This window comes from Geotrypetes seraphini, chromosome 5, assembly GCF_902459505.1.
Source record: "Geotrypetes seraphini chromosome 5, aGeoSer1.1, whole genome shotgun sequence".
Taxonomy (NCBI): Eukaryota; Metazoa; Chordata; class Amphibia; order Gymnophiona; family Dermophiidae; genus Geotrypetes; species Geotrypetes seraphini.
Genome location: NC_047088.1, coordinates 212,553,725 through 212,574,035, shown reverse-complemented (window position 1 = coordinate 212,574,035; position 20,311 = coordinate 212,553,725). Strand labels below are relative to the sequence as shown.

General features: G+C 42.4%; 1 long non-coding RNA gene across 1 annotated transcript in view; it reads left to right on the top strand.

Annotated features, from left to right (window-relative positions):
* Positions 1 to 20,311, top strand: part of LOC117360837 — a 46,809-nt gene that overhangs the window by 515 nt on the left and 25,983 nt on the right. The window contains exon 2 of the long non-coding RNA XR_004539533.1: positions 4,834 to 4,894. This is a non-coding gene — a long non-coding RNA (uncharacterized LOC117360837). The remainder of the gene's footprint in view (positions 1 to 4,833; positions 4,895 to 20,311) is intronic.

Genomic DNA, 20,311 nt, shown 5'->3' with positions numbered 1-20,311 from the left:
GTTAAGACTCCTGAATGCAGAGTCTTCCCTTTTCCTTTCTTTTGGGAGCTGTTTGGATTTATGATTTTTCAATATGGGACTAGAACATTATGCTGTTTTCTTTCTGGTTTGAAAGGCTCCTTGACTTAGTGGAAGGATTCGGAACCAAGTGTGTTGGCCCCTTCCTATAGTGGAACTTAATAAATCCAGTCCGGATTTTCCTTTTGACTCCTCTGGTTTTTTTTTCCTTTTTCTTTTTGTTGGGGAAATCCTGAATGTGTATATCCTGACATTTCTTGTGTATCCTACCTTAGGTCACAAGAGCATAATTATCGTCCCTGCATTCCTGGGCCCCTTGCCTAAGGGTGCGGACGACAAGAGGCACCAGGTTAAAACAGAGAGTGTGAGCTACCTTTAAGATGTGTTGCGTTACTCTTAACCCAGGTTTCCAGTAACTAGGTCTCATTGCGTGAAATGGAACTTGTGCTAAAACAGCACAAGTTACTAGTGTAATAATCCGTTTTAATGGTAGCCCACATTGATAACTATGCTCCTAAATCCACAGCATGTACAGTAAGTATGTGAAAACAGTGTTAAAATGTTTTGCGATATTTGTCCTGTTTCTGTGTGCTAAACTACACGTTAGTGAATTTCAAATAGATTTTTGGGAGGGACCATGGTATGGGTGGAAACCGGGCATGGACACGTTAGTCAGCTAATATGTTATACTTAACATACAAGAAACTGCAGATGTGGATGTTCTGAAAGATGATTTATTATTCACTCTTCACAATAAAATCATAAAAATACAAAGAATAAAACCAAGTTAGTAGTCCACATGTAATTGTCCTACCGGACTCTACACAGTCCGTGTATCAGTAAACACGCCTTCCTCAGGGGTCCAGTTGGTAAGGGATCACATTAAAAAATGTAGACTAAAACCAAACTGCTTGTCTTTGAGCAGATAGCCAAAGTGGCGTTTGAACAAAATCACAATCACTGTGGAATATTGGGTCTTCTTTTTGTTTTTGTCGTGTTGTATACTTAACATACATTAACTGGCTGATACAGAGATAACGTGGGAGAACTTAGCATCTCCTAAACAGGAGGTGGTACATCCTCTCAAGTGCCCACGGGTCCAAGGAGATGATTTCAAGCAAATGATATAGGGTTGAGAAATAGGTCAACTTGTTGGCAATTTCATGTTTGCTGTGCCATCCCATCTGTTATTAGATCTAGGCTGATGAAATGAAATATGATGGAAGATCTTTCTACTACATACATTCTCTTTTGGTTCAAACACAAGTAGCTACCACTATCATCTTCTCTGCGGGAATGTATTTTTTAATATTTTCAAATCTCTCTTGTTTTATTGATATTTTTTTCATTCATTTTCTCCACCCTTTGCTCTTTGTGACTTCATGTTTTCCTCCCTAGACTGAATGCAAATTTTAACTTTTATCCAAGCTAAAGCCCACTTTTTCAAGGCTGTTTTCAACACCTAACTACCACTCACCATAAAATTACTTATGTCCATCCTATCATTCTTTCTGCAAGAAACTCCCCAACATCTATTTGTCCTGTCTATCTGTCCAAATAAGATTGTAACTAGCTCTTCATAGCAGGGTCTGTCTATTACATGTCGAATGTTCAACACTGCATACACCTTTTAGCACTATAGAAATGATAAATAGTACTTAAGAAAATGAGAATAGCCTTACTAGGTCAGACCAATGGTCCATCTAGCCCAGTATATTGTCTTCGTAGAGGCAAATCCAAGTCACAAGTACCTGGCAAAAACCCAAATAGTAGCAGCATTCTATGCTACTGTCCCATGTCTGTCTCAACAACAGACTACGGACTTTTCCTCCAGGAATTTGTCCAAACTTTTTTTTTAAACAGCTACATTAACTGCTGTCACCACTGTCTGGCAACAAGTTCCACAGCTTAACTATTCTCTGAGTGAAAAACTATTTCCTACTATTGGTTTTAAAAGTATTACTTGGTAACTTCATTGAGTGTCCCCTAGTCTTCGTAACTCTTGATGGAGTAAAAAAAAATCAATCCACTTGACACCACTCAGGATTTTGTAGACTTCAATCATATCTCCCCTCAGCCATCTCTTTTCCAAGCTGAAGAGCCCTAACCTTTTTAGTCTTTCCCCTTTATCAAATGAAGTTTAATATGGATAAGTGTAAGGTGATGCATGTCGGTAACAAAAATCTTGTACACAAATACAGGATGTCTGATGCAGTACTCGGAGATACCCCCCCAGGAAAGAGTCTTGGGAGTACTGGTCAACAAGTCAATAAAGCCGTCCGCGCAATATGTGGCGGCAGTGAAAAGGGCGAACAGAATGCTTGGAATGATTAAGAAGGGGATCACGAACAGATCGGAGAAGGTTATCATGCTGCTGTACCAGGCCATGATGCGACCCCACCTGGAATACTGCACTTCCAGCACTGGTCCCCGTACTTGAAGAACGACACAGAAATACTCGAAAGGGTCAAAAGAAGAGCGTCTAAAATGGTTAAGGGGCTGGAGGAGTTGTCATACAGCGAGAGATTAGAGAAACTGGGCCTCTTCTCCCTTGAAAAGAGGAGCCGGAGAGGGGACATGATTGAAACATTCAAGATAATGAAGGGAATAGACTTAGTAGATAAAGACAGGTTGTCCACCCTCTCCAAGGTAGCGAGAACGAGAGGGCACTCTCTAAAGTTAAAATGGGATAGATTCTGTAAAAACGTAAAGAAGTTCTTTTTCACCCAGAGAGTGGTGGAAAACTGGAACGCTCTTCCGGAGGCTGTCATAGGAGAAAACACCCTCCAGGGATTCATGACAAAGTTAGGCAAGTTCCTGCTAGACCAGAAAGCACGCAGGTAAGGCTAGACTCAGTTAGAGCTCTAGTCCTTAACCTAAGGGCCGCCACGGGAGCAGACTGCTGGGCACGATAGACCACTGGTCTGACCCAGTGCCACTATATCTTTTTGAGATAAGGAGACCAGAACTGAACACAATACTTAAGGTGAGGTTGCACCATTGAGTGATACAGAGGCATTATAGCATTCTTAGTCTTGTTAACTATCCCTTTTCTAATAATTTCTAACATCCTGTTTGCCTTCTTGGCATAGCAGAAGTAGTAGTACTTAAGAAACCTTTGCCAACTTATGCCACTCCATTACCACTTGACCCATTTGGTCATCTTTCCTCCCTTCCTGCCCGGTCCTTAGCACAGTGATTCCCAAACCTGTCCTGATGGAACCCCAGCCAGTCAAGTTTTCAGGATATCCACAATGAATATTCATGAGAATGATTTGCATAAACTTCCTCCTTGCTATGCATATCTATATCATGCATATTCATTGTGGATATCCTGAAAACCAGACTGGCTAGAGCTCCCCAAGGATATAAAGGCATTAAAATTTTTCCATTCTTTTCCTAATAATTATATAATAATATATTTTTGACTAGCTTTCAAAGACAATGCCTTCTACAATTAAATAAGAAAATAGTGCTTTCTATCTTCTGTCTTTCAATGAAGGCTCTGGGCAAAGTATTCAAAAGCAAGGAATTAACACTCCAATTGAAGATCAGACTTGTCCACATGTTCATTTTCTCAGTGGTCAATTATGGATGCGAAAGCTGGTCACCATGGAAACAAGACAAAAAGAAGATTGACTCATTTGAGCTTTGGTGTTGGAGAAGGATTTTATACGTACCATGGACCATCAGAAGAACTAACAAATCGATTCTGGAAGAGATCAAACCGGCTATGTCACTCGAAGCCCAAATGATGAAGTTACGACTGTCTTATTTTGATCACACTGTCAGAAGAGAAAGATCATTGGAGATCATGTTTGGGAAGATCAAAGAAACCAGGCGAAGAGGGCGACCTGCAATTAGATGTCTGGACACATTGAAAATAATCATGGGGATGAAGCTGGAAGACCTTACCGGACTAGCACAAAACTGATTTCTTTTTAGATCTGCAATTCATCAAGTCTCTAGGATTCGAGCATGAGTCGATGGCACTAACTAACCTTCTGTCCAAAGCCCAATTCAGATTCTCACTAGGAAACCCTTTGTACTCAATTGTAAATGGGCTTCTACCTGATGCTTAAAAAGAAGTGAACCATTTAGAAAGTTGACTTAAATTTTCAACTACTTAGGTCCTATTAAGCCATCTGCAAAAAGACTTTTAGGAAAGTCACATATACAGTTCTGATATGAACAGTCTCCAAAGTCAAATCTCATCAAATTACGTGAAGCTACTGCAGTCACAGTTCCTCATTGAATACCTTTTGCAGAGCATCTACACTATCCTCTCTTCATACTTTTACTGCACATTATGGTTAGACCAAGCTTCAGCAAAGGAGAGTGCCTTTGATCAAGCAGTTCTGGATAATAAGTCCCTGTGAGCTAGCAAATGTTAGCTGTGGGATGCTCCAAAGACTGACAAAACTGAAGCTTGTCCTGCTTATCAATGGAAAAAGAAATGTTGCTTATCTGTCCCTCCTCTCTGAGAGTTGCTTCCAATGGGCTTTGAAACCAACTGAGGAACAGAAGACCGATGTGTGTGAGATGGGCCACATATGCTCAGAATCTTTCATAGGGGAAAACACCCTCCATAGGGGAAAACACCCTCCAGGGATTCAAGACAAAGTTAGACAAGTTCCTGCTGAACCAGAACGTATGCAGGTAATGCTGTCTCAGTTAGGGCACTGGTCTTTGACCTAAGGGCCGCCGCAGGAGCAGACTGCTGGGCAGTCCCACTGGTCTGACCCAGCAGTGGCAATTCTTATGTTCTTATGAAGTTCTAAGCTTATGGAGAGCATTTCTGTTCTTATCTTTCAGATGATATCACACATTTGTGTGCCTTATAAATCCTGCTGTCTATAGAAAACATCTGTTATGGGTGAGTAATATTGCTTTTTAAAATTAGTGACTCAGGAATTCCAGTTTATGAATGAATAATTGTAAAAGGTCAACATGTATTCACGGTGCTTCTGCAGTGAATTGTAGTTTTACGGATAGAAAGGCTGAATACATGTACGCTGATTTCAGATGCATAAAAGTATGCAAATGCATTAATGTTCCAGTATTTCAAAAATGCTATTGATCCCACTGTACCTCGCAGGAGCACTGTAGGTATCTTTGCAGTATCCTTTCTGTGTAGCTTATGTAGGGTTTGCTCTTCCAATTCAATCACTGGGTCTTATGTTCTACAGGAACAGTTCTATACCTGAGCGCCACAAATTTGGCATTCGATGCAATACACTCACACCCAAATTCCGTATATAATGTCATAAGTTGTGCATGGAAATCAGTACACACAGTGAGTTTGCACACACAATTTAATTAAGAGCAATCAACGCTGATAATTGGCAATTAAAACTTCATTAATTTGTACTAATGACAATGTACTGTAGCTGCACTATCCGATTAGGGCAGACATGTCCATTTTCTGTACCAAACACACACCCTCAAAAATATTACAAAAATATTTTAGTTCGTAGTTTGCGTGTGCACATTCAGAATTACCATGGGATGCCTCAGCATGTCCTATGGAATGCCATTTTAAGATACAGACAGCATGGCTTCGTGGTTACCACAGCTTAGCAGAAGGAACCCTAAGTGAGTTGCACACATCAGTTATAGAATAGAGATTTGCAACTTACTAGGACTTACACAACCAAGTGTACCACTAATATGCATAAGTGCTAGTTTTCTATAATTTTACTATTGAAATGGAGCTTTCATTTAGATAGCAAAGATATGGAATGAGAAGGAAAGTATTTTCTACAGAAATATAGGGGCTCATTTTCAAAATATTTAAAGTATCATAGAAACCTATGGTACTTTGTGTGGTTAAGTGCTTTGAAAATGACCCTCATAACAAGGATAATTTTATAGAGTTGCTTAGTTGCAGGCAGCAAGAAGGCGTGAAAATGGCATTTTTCATTTGGACTCTTTTTTCTAAAATGGTTCAAAAAGATGCACCAAGCACATTTTTGAAAAAAAACCAAGATGAACGTTTTGTAGTTTTGAAAATGGACATGTCTGATACTGGATTTTTGGGTGCCTTCTGCAAAATGCCCAAACCCGAATTTGGACATCCTATCAAAAATGCTCCTCCACGTGTGTGTACATGGTTGGAGTTTGGGAAGAGCATGAACAGACCACATAAGTACATGCATGAATTCCAGGCAGGGCCAGCGTTAGGGGAAGGCAAACAGGGCAGCTGCCCTGGGCCCCATAGCTTCCGGGGGCCCCATGGTACAGGCATCTCTTCCCCTTGTCGGGGCATCTACCTCCCTTCCCCTCACCTTCACAGCGCTTTTCCAAACCAAAGTTCTCTCTTAGAGGAGCCCTGATATGACAGCCGTTCTCACTAGTTGCACACAGCTGTCCCGAAGCTTCTCCTCTGACACGATCCGGTGGAAATAGGAAGTTGCATTAGAGGAGAAACTTTGGGGCAGCCACATATAACTGGTGAGAATGGCTGTCGCACCAGGACCGCTCTGAGAGAGAAAACTTTGGTTTGGAGAAGCGTCCATGAAGGTGAGGGGAAGGGAGGGAGATGGCCCAGTAAGGGGAAGAGGTTGAGTGGTGCTTTAGGTTTATTGTGTGGAGAAAGGGGGACAGATGCTGAATGGAATTGTGGGGGGGGGGGGTGAGAGAGGTAAGGAAATGCTGGAAGGAAGTGGAGAAGAGAGAGAGAGGGGAGCAGATACTGAATAGAAGTGGCAAGGAAAGAGAAAAAAGGGCACATGCTGGATTGGAGGAAGAGGCTAGATAATAGAAGGAGTGAGGGAAAGAGGTGGCAAGCTGTAGGTAGACATAATGAAAAGAAGGAAATTGAGAACTGGATAGTAAGAAAGAATTTAATCTAGACAGAGGCAGAAAGTAAATTGAGAGGGAAGACCAGGGAAGAAAAGGAAGGGGAAGAGATAGGACAGCGAGATGCTAGAGCATGGGGGAAAGGAGAGGACATAGATACCAGATCTATATGCCAGATCTGTTGAGAGGAAAGGAAGAAGAAGACAGATACCAAATCTGAGGGGAGAAAAGGAGGAGGAGAGCGATGCTAAAATCCACTAGGGGGGATAGGGAGGGAGGGAGAGATGGAAGGGAAGAAGAGAGAGGCCACACAATGGGGGGATCAGAGGGAAGAAGATGGATGCCAGAGCAATGGGGGGGAGGGAGAGATGGAAGGGAGAGGCAGACAGTTTCTAGAAGAGCATAGAAAGAGAGCAGATGCCACATAAAAGAGACAGAGAGAGGGCAGACAGTGGATGGAAGGAAGAGAATGATGAGAAGATGAGGAAAGCAAAAAACCAGACAAGAAAGGTAAAAAAAAAATTATATTATTTACTTTGCTTTTTGCTTTAGGATAAAGTAATATTGTAGCTGTGTAAATAGAAAATGGAAATAAAGTGACCTTTTATATTGGACTAATTTTAATACATTTTTGAATAATTCAGAGACCAAAATAGGTTCCATAACCAGCACCTTTAATAAGTGTCCTGATATAGAATTACCCTCAAAATGGTAAAAACCTTCAGTGCATATGACCCTATGCCATAGTTTGAATACTTGCCAAAGTTTTCTACACTAACCCTAGTTTACTCTCTGGTTTATTAATGGGTTTACTAAAACAGTGAAGCTTGGCATTGATATGGCTGTTCCTTGAGACAATGAGTTTAAGACATGACGATGGTCTGCCAAGATCCTAGTGTAAGCTAGACTTCTGGAATTCCATAATTCCTCAAGTGTAAAGTGAACCATGTATTTAGTGAACCAAGCTAGAAAGGAATGATAAAAGAATCCAGCAGGAAGCATTTGCCAGCACCCCAACATTTCACAACACAAAGCCAATGAAGTCCATATGTAGTGTTTTTCTAATTGGATTCCCTGACATTTACAGTTACAAAGGTTTCTCAGCTCTGAAGCAATCTCTGTCTGCTTTATTTTCAATATTTGCCAGGTAAAAAGCAATCCTTATCTCAGGTTAGTGACCTTCTCTGTTCCCTGCTGCATATGCTTTGTGCACAGTGGTACTGTGATCATTTAGTAAAACACATTGTAGAGCATGGTTTTATGACTGGCAATAGTTTCCTGCTCTACAGTATGGCACATGCCCATGGAGAGAGATATAATGGAGCTGTGAAAGCAATGAAATACTGTACCCATCTAGTGCATACCCATCTACTTATTAAATGAAAGCAATTCATGCAGGGAATCGTGAGCAAGGGAATCCATGTGTCATATGGCCAAACTCTATGAGTTGGCAATTCTGTATATTTCTGCATGGAAATGAGATGAGCAAAATGTGTTAAATTATTTTTACTGCATTTCCTTTGAGTGTACAACATGTCTTTTTTATCTCCATATGATTTTCAAAATATTCAGAGGAAAACAAAAATAAAGACAAATACAAAATTTGGACAGGATGGGGTATTTTCATTTGGCAAACAGACTGCTTGCTGGAACATATGCGCAGTAATAATAGATGATGCTCGTCAGTAACCGGCCACATTAACTAAACCACAATTAAAACAAGGCTGTTTTAGTCATGCTGGGGCACAGGACAGAAATTAGGAGGGGACCCCTCTTCTACCTGCCTGTCTCCCAATTTCCCCACCCACCTTTAAATGACATCACACACAAAATACAGACAGATCTTCACCAAATACAGAACAATGGATCCCAAATTATAAATAGAAATATGAATACTAAAAGTGACCTGGAAACTCCAAAAAATTAAACTCGGCAAGTACTTCATTTGTACTGAACACAATCAGTGGCATAACCATGAGAGGAGGCTGGGCCTCTCAATTTGAGCTTTCAAAATGAACCTCTCCCTTACTGTAGCTGGTGGAGCTCCCCAAACCTCACTAGCTGATGACCACCTCCTCTGATCCAGATCCAGTGTTCTGCAGCTAGCAGCAGTATTACTAACGTGACCATTTATTTTTTTCATCAAAAGGGGACATCTATTAATTGTCAATCCCGCCCCAATCCCACTCTAGCCCCGCCCCAATCCTACCCTAGCCACGCCTTAGCCTCCCCCAATCCCACCCCTAATTTCTTCCATTCATTTTTCATGTACACATCTTATTAATTCATAATAGTAACCATAAAATTTTTAAAAAACTACAAAGCTCACTATATGCAGAGAAAATGTTAATTATCATTTATATTTGGGGGTTTCAAAGATGTCAAGGTATTTGACTTTAAAATATGCAATGTCACCTCAGTAACTATAGAAAAATAGACAAGTATAGTGTAAAATATAGATAGCAGATATAAATTCTCAAAACTGACATATTTTGATCACTAAATTGAAAATAAAATCATTTTTTTTACCTTTGCTGTCTGGTGATTTCATGAGTCTCTGGTTGCATTTCCTTCTGACTGTGCATCTTTTCTTTCATTTCTTTCTTTCTTTCTGTAGTCGGGCCCAAGAAATGTCCCTTTCTATTCCCTCCCTCTTTCCTTCCCATGTCCTTAGTGCCTCCAGTGCCTCCTTCCCATTTCTTTGGTGCCCCCATTGCCTCCTTCCCATGTTTTTAGTGCTCCCAGTGCCTCCTTCCCATGTCCTTAGTGCCCCCAGTGCCTCCTTCCCATGTCTTTAGTGCCCCCAGTGCTTCCTTCCCATATCCTTAGTGCCCCCAGTGCCTCTTTACTATGTCTTTAGTGCCCCCAGTACCTCCTTCCCATGTCTTTAGTGCCCCCAGTGCCTCCTTCCTATGCCCCTCTCACTGCCTTCCAGACTTTGCCCCATCCCCCCCCCGAAGCCAGCCTGCCTGACTGTCTACCTCTCTCCCTGGCCAAAGCCAGCCTGCTTTGTCTACCTCCTTCCCTCCCTGCTGCGCCAAAAAAAAAAAAAGCCTCTCTCTTTCCTTCCCCCCGGCCCGCTGCTATCTTACCGCCCTGCTGCTGCTGCTAAAGACACAAAGTCTTCTTTCCGACGTCAATTCTGACATCGGAAGGAACGTTCTCTCCCCATGGTCCAACATTTTGCTCCCTCTCTTTTCTGTTCTTCTTCCCACCTCCCTTGATGCTGAACAACAGGATAGAGGGAATGTTCTATCTCTCTCTCTCCCTTCCACCCCCAGACCTAACATTCCTTCTATCCCCAGGTCCATCATCTCTGCCTTTCTCTTTCCAACTATCCTACCCTACCCTCTCATATCTCTCCCTACCTCTGCACCACCCCCAGTGTCACAATCTCTCCTTTTTCTTACCAAAAGTCCTCCCTTCAAGTATTTCTTTTCCCTTCCTCCACACTACCCTACGTCCAACTTCTCTCCCTTTCTCTTCTCTCCCTTCAGAACATTGCCCACCATCTCTCTCTCCCCCTCTGTTTCCAGCCCCCATAAGCTCTTTCCCTTCACCTCCCCCTATGCCCAGTCTGACATTTCTTTTAACTTTCTACTTTAAAAAAAACAACCCACAACTAGCCTAAGGGGTTTCTTCGGCCCAGCATGTCCTCCCCCTTCTATCTGTGCCAGTCCAACATCACTTGCACCTTTGGTCTGGTTTTCAGATCTGGAAATGAAACTCCCGGTTTCTGCCTGGGTGGACTGTGGCAGAAGTAAAGTGGGGAGGGGAGCTACAGCCAGCATTTTAAAATCGCTGCCATGTCTGGTGGTCCCCTACAACAAAAATTGATTTCTCAGCAAGACAGAAGGTAAGGAAAACATCAGACTGGCATGGATTGAAGGAGGAAGATATGCCGGTCCACAGGGGGGTCTCCCGCCCTCCCCTAATGCTGACCCTAGGTTAATATCAATGTTTTCATCTCTAAGTTTCATAAATTTTTTTAAAACAAAAATATTGACATTTGTTTCCCTCTTCATTGATCTGCTTTGTTCTTCATGTCAGAAGTAGGGGCTTGGAGCCCACTGACATGATCTTGATTTTTATGTAATGTAATGTAATTTATTTCTTATATACCGCTACATCCGTTAGGTTCTAAGCGGTTTGAAGAAAATATACATTAAGATTATAAATGAGAAGTAAGAAGGTACTTAAAAAAATTCCCTTACTGTCCCGAAGGCTCACAATCTAACTAAAGTACCTGGAAATTAATAAAGAAGAGAAAATAAAGATGGTTGAAAAAAGAAAAATTCTATGTGAACTTATAGGATGGAAATTAAACTGACAGTGAAGAACTGTATGAAAAATACATATGGAATGCAGTTAGAGAGGGTAGGTTACAATCTATTTATGGTATTTGTTTAATTGGAAGGTGTTAAGGTGGGTAATTTGGGGGAAGATTATCTGAAGGTAGGTGAATCTTCTGGAGGTAAAAGAGGAGGGGTTAAGATATTTGGATGAATTTTTTGAAAAGCAGGGTTTTGATTTCTTTTCTGAATGTTTTGAAGTTGTCTGATATTGTTATAAGATTGGAGATGGAATGGTTGATTTTTGCTGCTTGTGTTGCCAGAAGGTTGTCAAACATTTTCTTGCGTTGTATGTGTAGCAGAAACATCTATTTTAGGCTTATTTTCAATGAGCCAGAGTAGACATCATATCAAGCTACATCAAAGCTACACAATACTTTCATTTAATTAATTTATTGGTTTCTTTTTCCATCTTTCCAAAAAAAATAGGTCATGAAGGAGTACAGGTTATATCAAACAATCTTAAGACACACACACACACTAGATTCTGTATAGTTTAGAAATATAGAAACATGATAGCAGATAAAGGCCAGATTGCCCATCTAGTCTGCCCATCTGCAGTAACCATTATCTCTTTCTCTCTCCAAGAGATCCCATGTGCCTATCCCAGGCCCTCTTATTCAGACACAGTCTCTGTCTCCACCACCTCTTCTGGGAGACTGTTCCATGCATCTACCACCCTTTCTGTAAAAAAGTATTTCCTTAGATTATTCCGGAGCCTATCACCTCTTAACTTCATCTTATGCCCTTGTATTGCAGAGTTTCCTTTCAAATGAAAGAGACTCAACTCATGCGCATTTGCATTATGTAGATATTTAAATGTCTCTATCATATCTCCCCTCTCCCGTCTTTCCTCCAAAGTATACAGATTGAGATCTATAAGTCTGTCCCCATAAACCTTTTGGTGAAGACCACATACCATTTTAGTAGCTTTCCTCTGGACCCACTCCATCATTTTTATATCTTTTTGAAGGTGCAACCTCCAAAATTGTACACAATATTCTAAATGAAGTCTCACCAAAGTCTTATACAGGGGCATCAATATCTCCTTTTTCCTACTAGCCATACCGCTCCCTATGCAACCTAGCATTCTTCTAGCTTTCACCATCACCTTTTCAACCAGTTTGGCCACCTTAATATCATCACATACAATCATACCCAAGTCCCGCTCTTCTGTTGTGCACATAAGCTCTTCACTCCCTAATCTCGGGTTTTAGCGTTAAATTTTAGCTGCCAGATTTCAGACCATTCTTCAAGCTTCACCAGGTCTTTCTTCATGTTATTCACACCATCGAGCGTGTCTACTCTATTGCAGATTTTTGTATCATTCGCAAAGAGGCAAATCTTACCCGACAACCCTTCAGCAATATCGTTTACAAAACTGTTAAAAAGAACAGGTCCAAGAACAGAACCTTGAGGTAGAGAGTTGCACGGGGACAGAAATCCCACCCATCCCTTTCTTCAGAGTGATCTCCATTGATCACTACCCACTGTCACCTTCCACTCAACCAGTTCCTGACCCAGCCCGTCACTGTCAAAGGCTTTGCTAAAATCTAAATACAGTACATCTAGCGCACATCCTTTATCCAATTCTCTGGTCACCCAGTCAAAGAAATTGATCAAATTTGTCTGACAAGACCTACCTCTAGTGAATCCATGTTGCCTCCAGTCCTGTAATCCACAGGATTCTAGAAACGACTATTCTCTGTTTTAAAAGTGTTTCCATTAATTTGCTTACCACAAAAGTCAGACTTACTGGCCTATAATTCCCTACTTCTTCCTTACTTCCACTTTTGTGGAAAGGGACTACATCCACCCTTCACCAGTCCTCCTGTACAACTCCCGACTCTAGAGACTTGTTGAAAAGGTCAGTCAGCGGAGCTACCAGAACTTCCCTAAGTTCCTTCAGCACCCTAGGATGTACACCATCTGGCCCCATTGCTTTGCCTTCCTTTATTTTAGATAGCTCCTCACAAACCCAACCCTCTGAAAATTGATCAGGGTCTATTACTCCTCAATCCCTATTTACGTTTGTCTTCTGCGGTCCCACTCCCGGCGCTTCTGCCGTGAACACAGAACAGAAATATCTGTTAAGCAATTCAGCCTTTTCTTTATCAGCTTTGAGTCTCTTTATCACCTTTGAGTATCACAATGCCACTTTTGCACTTCTTCCTATCACTAATATATCTAAAAAAAATGTCTTGTCTCCCCATTTTACCGTGCTATTTTTTCTTCCATTTGTATCTTTGCTTTCCTGATTACAAAAGCAGCCTCCAGTGGTGTACCAAGAGAGGTGGGGGGGGGGGGGCGGTCCGCCCCGAGTACAGCCTTAGGGGGGTGCACAGCCGGCCCGGTCCCTATTGCGCTCCCACCCTCCCAGTGAGAGCAGCAACCCTCCCTCCAGTAGCGTCGGCTGCTTCGCGGCTTTCTCCTCCCTCTGCCGTGTCACTGATGATGTCATCAGTGATGCTTCACCGGCAGGAGAAAGCCCCGAAACAGCCGATGCTACTGGAGGGAGGTTTGCTGCTCTCACTGGGAGGTTCGGAAAGGTTCACTTGGGGGGGAGAGATAGGAGGGTCAGCGAGGGTTCGGCTGGGAGGGGGGAGAAGCGTCTGCCTCGATGCTCCAAGGCCTTGTGCCATTACCTTCTTCGGGCAGCAGCAGCTTTTACAATTTGCTGCTGTTGCCGGCTTCAGGCCTTCCTCTCTGCCGGGTCCTGCCTACTTCCTGTTTTCATGAAGACGGGACCCCCACAGAGAGGAAGGCCTGAAGCGGGCAACAGCAGTGAATTGTGAATGCTGCTGCTGCCCAATGAAGTTCAGGACACCAGGCCTTGGGTGACAGAAGGAGGAAAGGGAGCAGAGGGAGAGAGAATTGGGAGAGTGTTGCTGTACCCAACTGGAGGGAATGAAAGGAGATGCCAGGGCTTGGAGGGAAGAAGAGACGCCAGGACATGGAGGGAATGAGGAAGGTATGCCAGATCAAGGGAAAAGGAAGGGGGAAAGGAAGGAGGAGTTGTCAGAGCATGGAGCCGGAGGGAGAAATAGAAGAAAAGGAAAGGAGAGAGATGCCGGGAATCAAGGAAGGGATGATGCCAGACCGTGAGGTGAGAAGGAAAGAAAGTAGAAGAGAGAGATGCCAGAGCATAGGGGAGGGGTGGTGACAGAGGGAGAAAAACAGAGAGGTGACAGATCATGTACAAAGGAGAGAAGGGGCACGGGATAGATAGTTTATGGAAGGAGCATAGAAAGAGGGAAGATGCCATATGGAAGAGAGAGAGAGAGAGAGGATAGAAAGAGCACTGGATAGAAAGAGCACAGAGGGCAGTGAATGGAAGGGACGAGATAGAGGGTGAAAAGTAGATGGAAGGGGTAGAGAGAGGGAAACAGACACTGAATGGAAGTGTGGGGGAGAGGAAGGACAGCTGCTGAATGGAAGTGTGAGGGAAAGGGGGAGCAGATGCTGGAAGGAAGTGGGGAGGAGAAAGAAAAAAAGGGCACATGCAGGATTGAGGGAAGAGGATAGAGTTAGTTACTGGAAGGGGTGAGGGAAAGAGGTGGCAAGTTATAGGTAGACACAGTGAAAGAGGGAAATTGAGGACTGAATAGTAAAAAATAATTTAGACAGACAGAAAATAAATTGAGAAGGAAGACCAGGGAAGAACAGGAGGAATGGAGCGGAGAGAGAGATGCCAGAGCAGGGGGAAGGAGAGGAGACAAATACCAGACCAGTGGGGGTGAAAGGAGAGATGGAACGGGGAGGCATACAGTTTCTGGAAGGGGCATAGAAGGAGGGAAGATGCCATATAGGGGCAGAGAGATGGCAGACAGTGGATAGAAGGAAGAGAGTAGCAAGAAGATGAGGAAAGCAGAAACTAGAGAAGACAAAGGTAGAACAAAAATTTTCTATTTATTTATTGCTTTAGGATACATGTGTCACTGTTTCTGTGGTATTGCATTGTATGCAGAGTCCAGCTTCTTGCTGGTTCAATTTAACCTTTGTCTATGTATTTCTATTTTATCCCTCCTTTTACAAAACTGTGGAGCGTTTTTTAGCGCCACCCATGGTGGAAGCAGCTCTGATGCTCAGAATTCTATGAGCGTCAGAGCTGTTACTACCGTGGCTAAAATCCACACTACAGTTTTGTAAAAGGGGGAGGGGTAGGTTTTTGATGACATTCCATACTAGGTGAAGGTGTTTTCTGTGTTCTGTGTGTTCGAAAGGCAGGGTTTTCTGTTAAGATTGACTGCAGGATTGATCTGTACTAGTCTGGATTGTTTAGTTTTACAATGGGTGTATTGCTGTTGTACTTCTCACTGCAGTATGTAAGTTGCTGCCATTTCCTAGGTACTCATGTGTGACGTGTGGCTTGTTACTAAAAATCATGTTTTTTGTACAGATGGGGTGCCAAAAAATGATGGGCCCTGGGTGTCACACATGCTAGGTACGCCACTGCCAGCCTCTCTTAACTTTTCCAGATATTTTTGCCTGTCTTCCTCTTTCTGCGATCTTTTGTAGTTTATGAAAGCTAACCTTTTATTCCTTACCTTCTCAGCTACTACTTTTGAAAACCAAAGTGGCCTTCTTTTCCTCTTACTTTTACTTACTTGCCTCACAAAAAGTTTTGTCGCCCTTACAATCGCTCCTTTCTGTTTTGCCCACCACATTTCCACTCCTTCTAGATGTTCCCATCCAGACAATAATTCCTTGATGTAAACCCCAATCTGAACAAAGTTAGGTTTTTTTAAAAAAGTCTAGAACCTTTGCTTTTGAATGAGCCCTCTCTATACCCATCTTAATATTAAACTGCCCCATGCAGTGATCACTGGAGGCCAGATGATCACCCACTGTAACATCAGAAACACTTTTCCCGTTTGTAAGCACTAAGTCCAGTATGGCCCCATCCCGTGTGGGTTCCATTACCAACTGCAGGAACAGTACTTCTTGTAGAGAATCCAGAATCTCCCTACTTCTAGAAGACCCTGCAATAGGGAATCCCCAATCCTGCAATAGGGAAACCCCAAACCACTGCAATAGGGAAACCTATTAGCAAGACTTCTCCTTTTTTAGATATATTCTGAATGTCTACTATTAAATCTCTGTCCACTTCTTCCATCTGTGAAGGAGGTCTGTATATCACACCAATGTAAATATATTCACCATTCCCTCTTTCCAAATTGATCCACAGTGCCTCTTCCTTGCCCTGCAGATCCTGCAATTGTGTGCAAGTTGTGTGTACAAGTTAATTGCTCTTAACAAGCTAATCAGCGCTGATAATTGGAGGGTCTAGATAGGTTCCTAAAAGATAAGGGGATTGAGGGGTACAGATAGAAATAGAGGTAGGTTATAGGAATAGTCAGAAACCACTTCCCAGGTCATGGGCCTGATGGGCCGCCGCGGGAGCGGACCGATGGGCACGATGGACCTCTGGTCTGACCCAGTGGAGGCAATTTCTTATGTTCTTAATTAACATCTATGCAATATATGCTAATTGGCACTAATTAGAAGTTAAATGCTCAACTTTCTAAGCACATTCTATAAAGTGGTGTGCGTAAATTCTGGTGCATGAATTTCAAAAGAGGCATGGCCAGGGGAGAAGCATGGGAGGTCATAGGCATTCCTAAAAGTTAGGCACAATCAGTGTCATAGTAAGAGGGGGCGGGGAGGGCGGTCCACCCCTGGCACTGTCTTGGAGAGGGCCAGTTCTCCTTTCCGCCCCCTCACTCCTTCCCCGCCCCCCACTGCCGCGCATGCGTGCCACTTCCCTTCCCCCGCACCTCTGTAATGTCCTGGCGTGTGCAGAAACCCCCAAGCTGCTGTCGCGCCAGCATCGGCTCTTCCTCTAACATCGCTTCCTGGACCTGCGCCTGGGAAATGACAGAGGGAGAGCTAGCGCGACAGCAGCTTGGGGATTGCTGTTTGTGCCAGGAATATTACAGAGTAACGGGGGAAGGGAAGTGGCGCACGTGCAGCAGAAGAGGGCAAAGAAGGAGTATATGGAGGTGGGGGGTGCATAAGATGGCATGGGAGGGGCACCACTGCCCTGGGCGCCTCTCACCCTCGCTACGCCACTGGGCTTACTGTTATAGAAAATGCTTGATCCGTGTACAACTTAGGCACAGGTATTTAGGCCTGGTTTTCATTGGCCTAAATGGGCATGCTTAAATGTTAGTCCTAAGTTGGGCGCTAAGCATAATTCTATATAAGGTGTGTGCCTTTTATAGAATCATACTGAGCATCTTGCCGAATTATTTGGCAAAATGTCTAACACTATATACTCTGCTAAGGATGCTGAGGTCAAAGAATTGTTGGCTGTTAGACACATCAAAGGGGAATGTTTTACAATATGTACGGACCAAAAATTCATGTTTCTCTATAGCTGGACAATTTATGTGGAATGCATTGTCTGGTACTTTACATTACATTACATTATCATTTATATACCGCATAACCTATATAGTTCACAGTACTAAGATTCTGAGACAGTCTCAGGAACAACAAAAACCATATTAGTTGGTCATAATTAGGTTACAGAAATTTCCTGAAATGTTTTGTAGAAATCTATTGCAATATAGAAAGTTGTTCAAGGCCCATTTGTTTATTCAAGTTTTTCTGGGCTAATGTTCTGCTTCTTGAGTTCATTTTTACTTTCTGAATATCATCTTTTTTGCAGGTTATTAGATTTGTGCTGCTTGATTGAAGTAAAGTAGTAGATGATTGAAGTAAAGTAGTGGATGAGTGGCTGAGATGTAATTTATGGGTTGAGATGGTATAATCTTATGATTTCTGCTTATGTAGAGGATCTTTATGTTGTGCAAGTCTTGACATATGTATGTAATATTGCGAGCGGCCTTGGATAAAGGCGGATTAAAAATGTTTTTAAATAAAAATAAATAAATAAACACTGGTCTGGTTGGGGCCAACTTTTTTGGCACTATATATAGAATTTGGAGGTAAAGGAATAACAGAATCTTTGCCATTTAATGCAGGTTAAATGACAAAATCATAGTAACATAGTAAATGAATGCAGATTACCACTTGCACAGTTCATCCAGTCTTACCAGCAAGGCAGCCAGAGCCACACCTGTCTTTCTGTGCATGTTACATTCCTTCATGATTAAGCATTGGCGTCATTAACAGGGCAGATGGCAATTCGCCAACAAACCATATAGGCAGTTGTACATCAAGCAATCTTGTTGTTTGTCCTTAATGCACATTCTGACTGTGCAATGCAAGATTTTTAATTTTCTCTTTATTTATTTCTTGCTTGGGATTTACTAACTGCTTTATAAAGAGATTCACTGCAGGCAGTATACAGTGGTGGAGCCTCACATAAAACGTATAATTTTGTTAACAGCATAAAAACAGTGAAAGGATTAAACATAAGCATAAATACAATCACTGAGATAAACTTAGGGGTCCTTTTATTAAGGTACGCTAACTGATTTAGCGCATGCTAAATGCTAAGATATCCATTATATTCCTATGAACATCTTAGCATTTAGTGCACGCTAATCTTTAGCACATGCTAAATTGGTTAGTGCACCTTAATAAAAGGACCCCTTAGAGATGACAAATTGGATCCTATAAATAGGAATAAGATGTTACGTTTCAGAACTATAACAGCATACTGTGGAAATATGATGTGACAGCTGACTACAAATGATATCATGACTGTCAGTTTCAGTTAGTGGCCCCCACCAATGTATGGTGGTAGGGGTTAAGTGAAATGCGCACTGACAGACGCCAGGTCCCAGGTTCAGTTCCCTCACAGATGACTCACCAGAAAGTAGAATAAAGAAGGCATAGCCAGAGGTGTTTGCATAAAGAATATATTATAGAAATAGTCTTATAGAAAAGTAATATTTATAAGCATTACAATTAAGCAGAGAGCATTACACTTAAGCAGAGAGCATTACACTTAAGCTGAGAGCAAAGCAGTCTCACTGCCTTACAGAGTCCAGAAGGAAGCATGAAGTTGCAGGGAAAGGCAGAGAGAAAGAGAAAAGGAGGATGGTCTAAGCTTTGTGTTCCATAGATAAAGGGAAGGATAGACAGAGAGAGGGAGAGCCAGAGTGCCAAGCCAAGAGCCAAGAGATAGCTAGATAGAAAGAGAGAGAGAGGGCCAAGACCCCTCTCCTGATAGCTTGGTTTTTATACCTTGGAATCTTATTCTGACTAGAGAAAATATTGTATCTCCCAGTATCTTTCTGTTTAGAACTTGCAAACTGTTTGAGACAATGGTCAATTTAATTGACAAAGGAGAGTGTGACCTCTGCAAGCATGGTGATGGGATTAAGTCTCTGGCTTGATCTGTGCACCATTGTCCTAAGCACCCTCTTAATCAGACATTAACACCTTTTAGCTAGTCATGATTCAATCAGGGAAACTTAAAACATATCAGGGATACTTAACACAATCTCCCTGCACTAAGGGTCTATCTGCCTTCCCATGCCATGGTCAGATTGATATAATTTCCCATAAGCCTCTAGGCTGACAATGACATCCACTATGAAAATAACATTAATATAACATAGATGAAATGAGTTGGTATTAATTTTTCTATCTGAGGATATTGTGCTACTGATGTACAGCCTGATGTTTCTTGGAGCCATTTGAAAGAGGCCAGTGGTTGCTACATGATTCTTCCAATGCTTGGATTCCTCCCATTAACTCCCACAATCAGCTCCCTCCCTATCCACAGTTCTTCAGACTCATACCCCCTAATCTCCTGAATCATATGTGTCTATACCCCTCCCCCTCCTGCAGAACAGACCCCATTTTTCCTGAGATCTGCAACTTGCCCAAGTCCCAGTGCTTATTTAACTCTCAGGGGCATTGGGGATCTAGGTGAGCCTTCAAATTGTAAACAAAAGATATCAATTTAATCACATCATTGCCAGCTCAAAGTGTCTGCCTTTATTTGCATGTCAGCATACAGAGGGACACTACAGGCAAAGTCCCCATGCAATCTCTAAAAACATGGGGCCCATATTGAGAATGTAATCCTGGATATTCAAAGCCAGTGTCATAATTGGCCACCTGCACTGACTAATGTGACAAACCCAAGCCCATTTTGGGTCCTTTCTATGACAAACCCAAGTCCGGTCCGGTTTTTGCCACGGGGATTAGGAAGAAAT